At 38.3% G+C, this 12,740-nt stretch overlaps 1 protein-coding gene across 1 annotated transcript in view; it reads right to left on the bottom strand.

The window, feature by feature from the left end:
• HS3ST5 (heparan sulfate-glucosamine 3-sulfotransferase 5) overlaps nt 1-12,740 on the bottom strand; it is a 155,524-nt gene that overhangs the window by 104,816 nt on the left and 37,968 nt on the right. The window contains exon 2 of the mRNA XM_032338780.1: nt 349-461. The gene's annotated coding sequence lies outside the window, so the exon portion shown is untranslated. The remainder of the gene's footprint in view (nt 1-348; nt 462-12,740) is intronic.

Here is a 12,740-nt window from a genome sequence, read left to right as displayed (position 1 = left end):
GGGAAAGTTATTTCAGGTAGCTGAGACAGCAAGGGCAGAGACGCTCTGTGTTCGGGAAATTAGGCTTGGTGTCAGTGGGAAGGTTTCTACATGGGATCATTGAGACTGGAGAGCAGGAGGCACTTTAAAGTCATTTTTTAGAACATTTGAGAAGCCCAGAGAGGAGGAAGGACCACTCATGGAACAGCCACCAGGGGTTTCTGAAAGGCGGAGTATCTGCGCGGACGGTGCCATGTCATGCCAAGTAGGGCTTTTCCAAAGGCTGATGAGGCGGCAGATGTGTAACCCATGGGGTGGGAGGACCGAAAGTTCCATCACCGAGAGCATGTCAGTCCTCGGGACACATACCTACATTCAGACACTTCGCAAGGGTCCCGCGAGGATTATCTGCTCGGTGGATGTTCCATGGCCTCTTCTCACCTACCTCCGGTCCTTTTGGCTTGTTCCCTGCTTGTTAGCACCTGCGGGTAGAGACGGAGCAAAACTGATTTTCCAGTTCGTCTTTTATTTTTTATTTTTTAATTTAATTTAATTTTTGTTGTTGTTGTTGTTGCTGTTCCTCAGTAGCAGTGGGTAAAAATATGTTATGGGAAGAAGTATATTTTGGGTGATCAGATTTCCTTCTTTCTTTCTTTTTAAAAGGGTGTTTCCAGGGCCTTTATTAAACAATTTGCAGATGAATAGCAGAGCTTACATGGGAGCCTAACCCTGGAATATGGAACCCTTAATTCCCTTGGATTAGAGATGGATTTGTAAATTGGGGACCGCCCACATGCACTTGCAGATAATGTTCCTGCAACAGAACCTTTTTTCTGCGATTGAAGTTTTTAGGTGAGAGAGGTTAAACGTACTCTCCTTAAAGATGCCCACATTGTGTATCTCCAGACTGTCTTTTATGTATGTATGATGATTATCCATACAATCATTTTTACCTTTCTTTCCTACTACTTGAATATATTAAGCACTTGCTGCTTCTTCCTAAATTGAATACAGAACACTAAGAGACCTGAGTAATTCTCTAGCTGCAGAGTACATGTTTGGCTCTGAAACTAGAGTGTTGTATTAGATTAAAAAAGAAAGAAGGAGATGAGAAAATGAAACAGACTGCAATGAAACAGGTTTGCAATGCCAAACTTTTTTTTAAAGGAATATTTCATTGTTTTTTTCCTCAGGCTATTATTAAGAGTATATATGACCTCTAAATAGATTGCAGGACACAGTCCCAATACATCATTATCACTAATATATATTTAATAGTAGATATAAAGATTATTCTGGTCCCAAATGGCCAGAGTATTCATCTTTTACACACACATACTTTTCTAATATTTATTTAATAGTAGATATAAAGATTATATATTTAATATATATTATAGATTATATAGATTATATATTTAATAGTAGATATAAAGATTATTCTGGTCCCAAATGGCCAGAGTATTCATCTTTTACACACACATACTTTTCTTAAGAAAAAAAGATTTATGTATTTATTTTAGAGACAGAGCAAGAAAGGCAACTGGGTAACTCAGTTGGTTAAGCATCTGCCTTCAGCTCAGGTCAGGATCCCAGGGTCTTGGGATTGAGCCCGGCATCAGGCTCCCTGCTCAGTGGGGAGCCCACTTCTTCCTCTCCCTCTGTTGCTCCCCGAGCTTGTGTGTGCTCTCTCTGTCAATAAATAAATAAAATCTTAAAAAAAAAAAAAAGTGAGAGCGAGAGCAAGAGCGTGTGGGGGGAGGGGCAGAGGGATAAGGAGAGGGAATCCTAGGAAGACTCCACAGAGTATGGAGCCCGATGTGGGGCTCGATCCCAGGCCCCGGAGATCATGACCTGAGTTGAGATCAAATGGCAGATGCTTAACCAACTACACCACCCAGATGCTTAACCAACTACACCACCCACCCCACACCCACATCTTTTTCAAGAAAAAGACTTTAAAATTGTATACACTATGCTAATTGCCAGCTACCAAATCTCTTGTATCTCTTCTCGGATTAACACACTTTCATATGTTATGTCTAGTTCTTCCACTTGAATCCCACTCTCCACCTCACTATCCCAGCACTGCCCAAACAGTTCCAGAGAAACCAGAGAACTAGTAGGAAAAAAGTACATTCGGTTTTTTCAGGACATGGCACACATCGGTAGTGGCTACTTTCTAGCCAGAAAACCAGATCCATTGCTTGTGAGAACCTCTCACGTGCTCATACGCTGCTGACCTCAATGTGAGACAGAGGAAAACAAAGCCTCAACCACTCTGCTTCTCAATTTGTTTGAGAAGCTAGAATTATTTCTAAAGTTCCCAAATAAACAGAAATCATTATAATTATGAATAATTAAAATGCTAAACTCAAGAGGGCACTCAACATTCGTTATACTGCAGAACTCATCCCCTAAGGGTAGTACCTTCAATTAGTTCAGTTTTTACAACAGAAGAAAAATGTGACAGTCAGTAATTGCAGGTATTTAGCACAAAGAACAAAACAAGCTAACTTGCTTTTATATCACTCTCTCTCAGCCAGCAGGGGCACTGCTCTCTTTTGGATTTTTAATGTCTATACTAATTCCAGGACACAGAAAAGCAGTATTTGGCAGGAGAGCAGAACAACATCCCGCCTTCAAAGTGCTAAGGAGATGCACTTGGGCTTTATTCACTATTTGGAATAAAATAGAAGGTATCATATAACAATAAATAGTTTCAAAAGAGAATCTTTTAAAAGATACTTTACCTCCTGGGGATAAAAATGTATTATATGTTTATATAAAAAAAGATACTTTATAAAACTTATCGATACATTTACTCAGCCTACAAATGTTTATTAAGCACTTAACCATGCATCATGGTTCATGCTAAGTGATAGTTACATTGCACTATAAAAACTAGTCAACGGTTTTTTTTTTTTTTTAAAACATATACCAATTCCATAGAGAAATCTGAACATAGCAATATATTTTTACATTCTGACAAATATAAAGTTTGAAGTATATTGTTACTGTATATAAAATGAAGCTACCCAAAGCATTATTCCTCATTATCCTTGAAGTTGTAAAAAATTATTTTAGTTTAAAAAATTAAATCACAAGTTATTCAGATTTTTCTTCCTCTGAGGCTCCTCTATGAAAAGCATAATTTTTTTTCTTACAAAATATTCCTATTTTTTATAATAATAAACACTATTATAATTACTAGGGTTTTTCTTAGATTTTTAAAGAACTAAAATTCATGTCTTTAGTTTAAAGTTTAAAATTCTTTAGTTTAAAGAACTAAAAATGTCATGTTGGAAATGGTTTAGCAAAGAGTAACTACAGTTTTGTATCTAAGAGAATGTAGCAAAGCAAATTTTTTTGCTCTGAATCAATTTCAAATTAACAACAATGACCCAAGAAAGGGTTATCTGCCACATTGGGGAGATACATTTTGTCTTTCATTTAAGTAGAGGAAAGAATTCATTAGAAGTGTGGTGCAAGTAGTTTCAGAATGATAAATCTCAAGTCACCAATTCCACTTTTAATGATTAGTTGCCTGAGCCTTGTATTTAATTAAAATGGTTATTTTAAATGCTTATATTTAATTTACAGATAATTAGCTGAACCTCAATGTTACTGCTTCATCCATTTTGAAATTAATTAATTTATAAAATAGCTCAAAAAGTGCTGTAAAATTTTAATATTAAGATAAATCAGGGTTCCTCTGCATTTTGCATTGGTTTCAGTTGTAACTCATAATGAGCCATTGGTGGTAGGTATGACCGCAGGGTATCCAGAATGGTTAATATGTAGTAGAACCCAGTATTGATATGTCACTACCATTTCCTTTGTTACACATGATATGTACTTTAACCTCTTAGGTAATAAAAGTTTATATCATCAAGGATATGACTGTTTTAACTTTAAAGGGATCTAAATTTTAGAAACTAATTTTGGCTTTAATACATTTAGGAGGAACCACTGTTTCTAGCAAACAATTCCTAAGTGTGCAACAACTGGTGTTAAAAAAAAAAAATCTTTGAGTCAGTCTGACCACGGAACCAGAATGTGTTTTCAAGGAAATGTTCTGACCTTAACTTCTATTTAAACACACAACATAGTTTATATACCTAAGGAACCCAGAGAGAACAGGTGGTAACGCAGGACCAGTTTTCCCTGGCTTACAGAATAGGAGGAAATTCTAACCTCCCACAAGAACGACTGAAGTGGGTTTCCTGGTGCAATGAGCAACAGCATCCATGCGCAGCCTACTCCTCGGGGTGCTGCTCTAAGCTGTGCAAATTTGTCTATGAATGATATTGCTGTCATTTATTAGTTACTAAATAGGTGTTGACACTGACCTACATGCCTCCTGAGCCAGTTTCATTAGGCCCATTTTACAGGTGAACGAAGTGAGGCCTAGGGAGTCTAAGGCACCTGCCAAGGGCCATGTAATTAGTGGTGATGGGGGTGGATGCAAAACCGCGCTCCATAGCTCTGAGTCTCACTGTCCCAGCTCACCAGCTCAGAGCTCCAACAGAAGCATTTTCAGTTGTGAGATGCTTACCACCAGCCCTGCTACCACAGCAAAATACCTCTCCCCTGCAATCATAGTGCGAGTGAATTAAAAGACGAAGGCAACACATTTGACTCAGCTATTAGGATTTAAAATCTGGTGCTCCCAATATCAATCAGTCTTCTCTCATATCAATCTGCACAGAATTTTCTGGTATTTCATTAAAACCTGGTCTGGGTCTCCTACTCTCCGATGAACCCTCCTAGCGGCGGAATCTGCTCCTGCCGTTCTCTGATAATCAGCTCAAAACTCTTGCATCCCTCCCACTCTTGAGGAATTTTAATTCTGGGCAGGCTCAGCTTCCACGTGAAATGAAGTCACACAGACTGTTTCTCTTCTTTTCACACTAGTACAATTATGTGGCCTTCCAGGATGCCTTAAGCTATACCATATCTCAATGACCTCAACTGCCATCTGTTTCTATTTCTTTCAGCCCTTCTCCCTGGTACCCTAAACAATGAACGATATCCCCACTGGAGAGTTAGATGTAGTGCGCTCTCTGCCAAGGATGTGGGAGACACATAGAGATACCCCTCCTATTTCAGTAAGATGATACGAGTTTGTGATCAAAACCAATGAGCTATTGATTTTCAGTTTGACATTCAAACTATCCACCATTATCCTAATTCTGGAAATCCCCAGAAGATCCAAAGCTTTGGCTCCATCACAGATTAATCATAACGGGGAAGTACTATGTGAGGAATGAGGAGAGGGAGACATACAGGCGCATCTGCTTTGTCAATCTTGCTAAGGCCTTTAAATGCCATCTGTTTTCCATTCTTTTCTGGCTACCATCTTTCCCTAGGTTAAAAGATTTTCCAATGACTATGGAAAAAAACCTTGAAAACTAGTTTGAGATTTTAATTCTGTATTTCTTCTGCCAAAGAGTGAACTACAGTTAGCCTCAGCAAGTGTTCCTAATAGATAAGGGAGTTGTTGCTTCACATAGAATTACAGAGTCTAACGGTAGACATAGCCAACCATATCATCTTCATACTATCAGAAGTGCGAGTAAGTCTGAAAGGCATCCATTTTGAGGAGGGTCTAAGCTACTTTTATTTTACTTCAAATAAGGGTTATCATGGAATAAAACTGATAATTCTTTGGGGGAACAATTTTTGGAACATTAAAAAAAAGTATGAAAGCGTAAATGAAACTGACGGTTGTGACTGGCAGTAAGTTCAGGCATTTTGTGTTCTTTTGTGTTTGCTTTGGAATGTTAAACAGGTCGGGTTCTTTGTAAAAGAAAACATTTTATTCAGAACATTCTCCCATGAAAGCCCTCTTTGACAAAGTGTCATTTTTTGATATATTAGTACATGTCTGCCCACATTTTATATTCAAAAAAGGCAAGCAATGTTTTAACAACTTTTGACAAGCGTAGGGAATTAAACTTGCACAGAATTGGCTCTAAGTGTAATGCCATAGCCTGATACATTTTCTATTTTGTACTTCTTCCTCGGAGATCACAACATTTTTAATTATATTAATTTCTGGTTGAAAAAAAAAACAGAAATTAAAGGTGTGTAATTAGAATAGGAAACTTTTAAGTCATCAGTAAAATATGTTTTAAGCATACAATCTAAAATGTGTTGAGAAAAAAAGCTACAGAAACAGTAGTCAGTTAATTATAAGTATGTAACAGGAGCTAAGTCAATGAATTTTCTAGAAAACTGGTCAAGCAATTTCAAGAAATTTAGCTACCTCTTAATTAAACTTAGAGGTTCCTTACCAGATCATAGATTTCAAAATCAAATCATCCTTGGTTTTTTGGCAATGCAGGCTCTGCCTAATGAAAACTTCTCTTTGATACCCAATGTACCTCAAGGCAACAACCCGCCCTTCATCCTGTGTCCCTCTATGACCCTGCATGACTGCTTTCTGGCCTCTTCTGTCTCTCCTACACCCTTGCTCATTCATTCATCTAGAGCTTCTTTTAATTCCCTGAGTATGTCAGGTTCTTGCTCTATAACAATCAGCTCAGCTAATTTCTCCTCTTCTTTTTGAACTCAGCTTAGAGGTCACTTTCCTCATGAAGATTTCCCTGACAATTCTTTCTCTCGGTGTCTTTTCTTTAGCTCCTGTAGAATCCTGTTCTTTCCAGACTAAGTCCTTGTCATACAGTGATGTCACTGCCTCCTTATCTCCCTGGATGGCCAACAGAGTAGAAGCTCCATGAAGGCTAAGACCATGCCTATCTTGTTTACGGTTGAATCTCTAGCTGCTTAGACAAGTGCTTGGAATATTCTAGATGTTCTCAAACACCTTGTTAAACGGTTTAATGTCTCCTTTGAGTGAAAAGTTCATATAAGACAATATACACATTTTCCCTTTTGGTGATAACACACATCGTTTAATATAACTACTTTTAAAATTAATTTATTTGAGTTGGCGTGTGTTAACGTTAATGTTCCCATTTGATTATGTCATTGAGCCGGAAAAACAAGTTTCACACTTGAGTCCAAGGGCTTTCTTATACCACTTCTCTCTACACAGAAAGTACAAAGTGGGTAACAGGAGCCACGGAAGAGTGTTAGACTCTGGAATGCCATGCTAGGATTTGCGTTAAGATAACAGACTTCTGATGGCAACCATAACAGTAAACTGAAAGGGGACAGAAAGGATTTATGGAGAATAATGTATAACATCTGAAAGAACAGAAAGTCTTGCTTTGTATCGCTGTGTCATTACAATGTGGTAACTTCTGTGGGGGGGAATGGGGGTGGGGTGCTGTGACTGGAAAAGGAGAATAGTTAAAATCAGGACCTATGAGTCAGTCAGGGGAATGGAGCTGGAGGAAGAGGGCATCTTATGAATATTGTTATTAGATAATCAGGAGCTGTAATAATCAATATTCTTTTGAAAGGACCTTAAATCTAATGAAGCAGCTGTGGATAACTAAATTATGATTATGACAAATCCAGGGAATTGGTTCAGGGTTCTTTGCATCCAAAATTCAAATAAGTAATCAAAGTGAAATTGCATTAGCTGACCTCCTCAAACCACCTCTGAAATACAGGAGGCATTTATAAAGAATACCCCAACCAAGTAACAGCATGACATAAGTGCTTCCATATTTCACAAACGCCTTTGGCTAAGAGGGTGGGTGGATGGAGTTGGGTGTGGGCCGGCGGGTATGTGGGGAAGGACACAGAATGAAGAGAAGGAGCTCTTACAAAGAGATGAGTGGAACTCTAATTTTTTTAAAACTGTCACAGGAGCACCTCTTTTAAGTCAAGATTAAAAATGCAACGAGCTTATGGAATATTAGTTTCCATAGCAAAAGTTATATAAAACAATTTTTATTCCCATATAAATTACTTAACACAGGCGCCACTGGCTTTATAGATTAATGTTGGCACTGACCGGCCATCTTATACAAAAAAGAGTCTCTCTCTCTGTATTTTTTAGCCTTCAGCCTTCATTATGTGTCTCTTTAGTAAATTCTTATTTCTTATTCTGCAATATATTGTAATAGTTTACCAGGAATAAACATGGAGTTGTTTTCATCTGCTCCCTTCGGGGCTTCCCGGGGCCATCATGTGGATGGTAAGCAGCAAACAATTTCAAGGACAGTAACAATGATGAATAAATTAAAGCTCCGTGCATATAGTTCCCATCAAAGAGTTACATTTGTTTTACTGAACTGTATTTTCATCTCAAGGACTTCGCCCCACCCCCCACCTTCATCCCTTTCCAAAATGCTTCTTTATAGCAATTCTCATTTCTAAAGGGTGCTCCACATTCATTCTGAGGAATTTAAGTTCTTCACACTCTTTTCCGGCAATATGCTTTTTATCAGATCAGTAAAAACAATGTGAAAACACCTGTCACAGCAATTTCGAATGTCTATCATCTACCAAATTATCCATAAATGATCTGTGGTTGCAAGGTGGTCCTTGAATGAAGGACTTTTTCAGGAGAGATGAACCAATGCTGCTGAAAATATAAATGGGTACATTGCGAGAAAAAGCCACTTGTAGCATTTGTGGAAACTTACAGCTTTTATTTTTATCGTTAATCAGAACCAAGAGAACATTTCTGAAAGAACTAATTTTGCTTTTCATTCACCCAGAGCATTATATATACATGCACGCCTACTCTTAGGTATAGACATTACTCAACTAAACTCCGCAGGGGGTTGCGGCTGGAAATGGAGTCAGACTGGTAACAAAGCATTTCCTGAATGCTTACCCAGGGTAAATGATAAAATGTCTACCCATTAAACCCGCCTCCCGCCAAAACAAAGAAAGGGGTAATTGTTGAATATGTACAGATTTTTTTTTTTTTTTTTTTTTTTTTAAGCACAGAGAAAAGCTCTGGGTTTTAAATCTACTTTTTATTTCTACATACCAACTCTCTTCTGTGGTCTGAACTTGCATGCTGGTTACTGTCAAGAACTGGTGGCTCCCAGGTGATTCTGTTGTGCGGCCCGAGTTGAGAATCCTGCTCTTATGCCTTCTGCTTGGCAATTTCCCATTTTTGTTGCAGTCACCTGTGTGCATCTGCTTCTCCCTCTCTAACAAGTAATCCCTTCGAACGTTATATTTTCCTATTCCATCCCACCTTCTCTGCTCAGAACTTGCAACACAAATTTACTGTGTTTCGAACAGGAGGTATTACACATTTTAACATCCAGATTTTTTTTTTAAGATTTTATTTATTTATTTGACAGAGAGAGATCACAAGTAGGTAGATAGGCAAGCAGAAAGAGAGAGGAAAAAGCAGGCGCCCTGCCAAGCAGAGAGCCCGATGCGGAACTTGATTCCAGGACCCCGAGATCATGACCTGAGCCGAAGGCAGAGGCTTAACCCACTGAGCCACCCAGGTGCCCTAACATCCAGATTTAAAGAAACAAGTCTGTGTGTCAAAATAGTGTTTACATTTCTTATCTTAAAAAACAAAAACAAAAACAAGAACAAAAACAAAAACAAAAAGAACCTCAAAACATTTGAAATAGCTAAGTCTTCTGACATGGGGTTGCTATTTTATGGGAAATAATAAAGGTATGAAGGGCAATGGAAAAATGCATCCTTTTACTCTTAGAATCAGTGTATTTCAGACTTAAACCTATGGGAACATAATGATGGTGTATTATAATCATTCTAATATTCCTAAAGGTTTGACATTTTTTTTTTTTTTTTAAAGATTTTATTTATTTATTTGACAGAGAGAGATCACAAGTACTGAGAGGCAGGCAGAGAGAGAGAGGGAAGCAGGCTCCCTGCTGAGCAGAGAGCCCGATGCGGGACTCGATCCCAGGACCCCGAGATCATGACCTGAGCCGAAGGCAGCGGCCTAACCCACTGAGCCACCCAGGCGCCCAAGGTTTGACATTTTTAAAGAGTGTTTATAAGATTCAGATTGGGCTCAGGTGAATCTAACCATCCTAGTGCTGTTTTGTAAAATGGTAGCATGGCTAAGGACAGCAATACCCAACCCTCAAAAAGCAATAAAGAACACTCTTAAATGTGCTTTATTTCTAACTATGGTGACCCCTTACAGTACTCTTTGTCAGCACTGTATTGGTCTCACAAGAATAAAAACAAATATTGAGGTCTTTACTCTGAAATCCATTTATAGAATTTATCTTACTAACAAAGGACCTAGTCCTGTGAGAGGTGTTCTAGTTTTATAAAAAAGGAATTTCTCTTATTTGCTATTTGAAGGGTTATCTTTATTTGGCCCTGTTAATGTGTAAGTGTGCATTGAAAGCAACAAACTCTAAAATCATACCTTCCCATGATCCAGGTGATAAACCAAACAAAGGAGACTTAACTGAAATAACATTACTTTTCTGTCATGGGCAAAACTGGTACACGTACGCATTTACATGGGAAGAAGAAAAGAAATCCTGAACTTTTTTAAACATGAAAAGAATTTTGGACCAAGTCCAATTTGTTTTCGGCATTGTTTCTAGTGGTTCTTTATTGACTGAAATTGTGTATTCGTTGAAGTTTTGCAAAAACACTTACTTTTCCCTTTCTTTTATTTAGGCAGAAAACGATGGGCAGCTTATCTCAACACTTCCCTTAGCTATTTTGATTTTGGATTGTGTACACATGAACTCAGGGTGCCTCAAAATAATAAAGGAAAAGAAGGTATATTTCCAAAGCAACAAAGAAACAACTTGTTTTACTATGCTGTTACTGTGAAGTGTCTTGGATAATGGGTTTTTAGATCTGAGAAATGGCTTATGAATCGTAACCAAATCCATTTTCCAATCAGCCCAATGACAAAAGACTGAAAAACACAACAAATAGCATGGTAAATGGCCACTAAACAAAACAAAATCCATTCTGCAATTATTTATGTAGCCAAGGCCTCCACATTTTAGCTTGCCTTCTGAATCAAGAGGGAAAGATGTATATAAAAAGGAGATCACACATACACCCTGAGACTAAGGAGGTTCCCCAAACTGACTTCTACAGACTTCCACAAGTGTTGAGAAGGGGAGCTGGCTACACACAGGGACCCCTTTCCGAAAGGATCATTGTGAAGCTTTAATTTCCCAAATTGTTTAAAAATCTGTTTTCCTTCTTGCCAGGCTGAGGTTTTTTTTTTTTTTTTTTTTGGTTTGTTTGTTTGTTTGTTTTCCAGAAATAAGATTCAGGAAAGCAAATGAAACATTATGGGACAATGGAAAGATCAAGGTATACCTCTTTCTAGAACAAGAATGCTGTCTTTATAGAAAGCCTGTCTTTCCAGAGGGGAGAGATGAAAGAGAAGAAAAGCTTTTAGAGAATAAGAGTGACAATAGCTTTTTGCAAGATGCCATGTTAATAAGGGTCCTTCATGCATTTTTGAAAAAGAAATGAGCAATATTTATCATACCTGTGACAAGCTATTTGGCAGCCTATGTTTCCTTTGTCTCTTTTTACATGTATTTATCCGTTACCAGAAACTGTGTGAGTTGCCCAGAACAAGACCTTTTTGTATGTGGGACATGGCTGGGGACTCAAGCTCAGGTTCTTGCAATTAGACTCATTAATGCCCTAGGACGTGAGCTCCACGAGAGTGTAGGGTTTTTTGTTTGCTTGTTTTGTTTTGTCCATTTTGCTCACTGCTACATCTCTCGTACCTATAATCTTGCCTGGCACATAGTATGTATGGAGTAAATATTTAGAGTATGAACAAATGAATGTAGACCAGTTTAGACCTCAAATTCTCTGGCATTGGCTACTACACATAGTTACCAATTCAAGAAGATATTAGCCTGTACTAGACACTGTGCCAAATACTAATTATTAAATTCTCACAGTAGCTATGTGATAAAAGCATTATTATCTCCATTATAGGATGTATAGTGAGGTACTGGAATTAGAATGAGGCAGTTAAGTAACTTGCTTAAAGTCTTGCAACTTGTAGAAGGTAGAGAAAAAAGTTAACCTAGCTAAGTCCAAAGCCAAAGCTCTTACTCACTATGCCAAATCCTGGTTCAGCGTTCCTTGGTTGATGACTCTGTCCCCCACACAGTCTTAGTTTTGTCTTTATTCTGATCCCTGCTCTTATCTAAACTCTGCTCTACCTCTGGTCTTAGGATCCTGCATTGGGCCTGATACAGGCTTTGCTTCAACATTCCAACCTCCCCAGTCCACTACTGTGGTGTTGTCTTAGCTTGGGATGCCACAACAAAATCCCATAGACTGAGTAGCTTAAGCAATTTGTTGTAGCACAGCTCTGGGTGCTGAAAGTCTGAGATCATGGTGCCAGCAGTCAGGTTCTGGTGATCTCGCAGATAGCTATCTCCTTACTGTGTGCCCACATAGTCTTTCCTGGGTGCATGCACATGTAAAGAGAGAGAAAGTTCTCTCTCTTCTTGGAAGGACACCGATCCTACTGGATTAGGACCGCAATCCTTATGACCTTGCTTAACTTTAATTACCTCCTAGAAGTTCTACCTCCAAATACCATCACACCGGGGACTATGGTTTCAAATTATGAATTTTTGAGGGATATAATCCAGTCCATAGCAACTGTCCTGAGCTAAACTATCTGGGACAGTAACACCAAATACACTCCATTTCCTTGCTTTGAACCACATGACTCACTGTCATACTTACACTGTCATCCTCTTTTGTTACCTTTTCTGTCCTTGCTATGTTTGCCTCAGTTATCTAGAGATTAACTATACATATTTCAGTCAAATATGGACTGGATTTGAAGAACTGTTCAAATTCAAGTCACGCAATCTTTC

This window comes from Mustela erminea, chromosome 4 (assembly GCF_009829155.1).
Source record: "Mustela erminea isolate mMusErm1 chromosome 4, mMusErm1.Pri, whole genome shotgun sequence".
NCBI lineage: Eukaryota > Metazoa > Chordata > Mammalia > Carnivora > Mustelidae > Mustela > Mustela erminea.
This window is presented reverse-complemented; position numbering and strand designations above follow the sequence as displayed.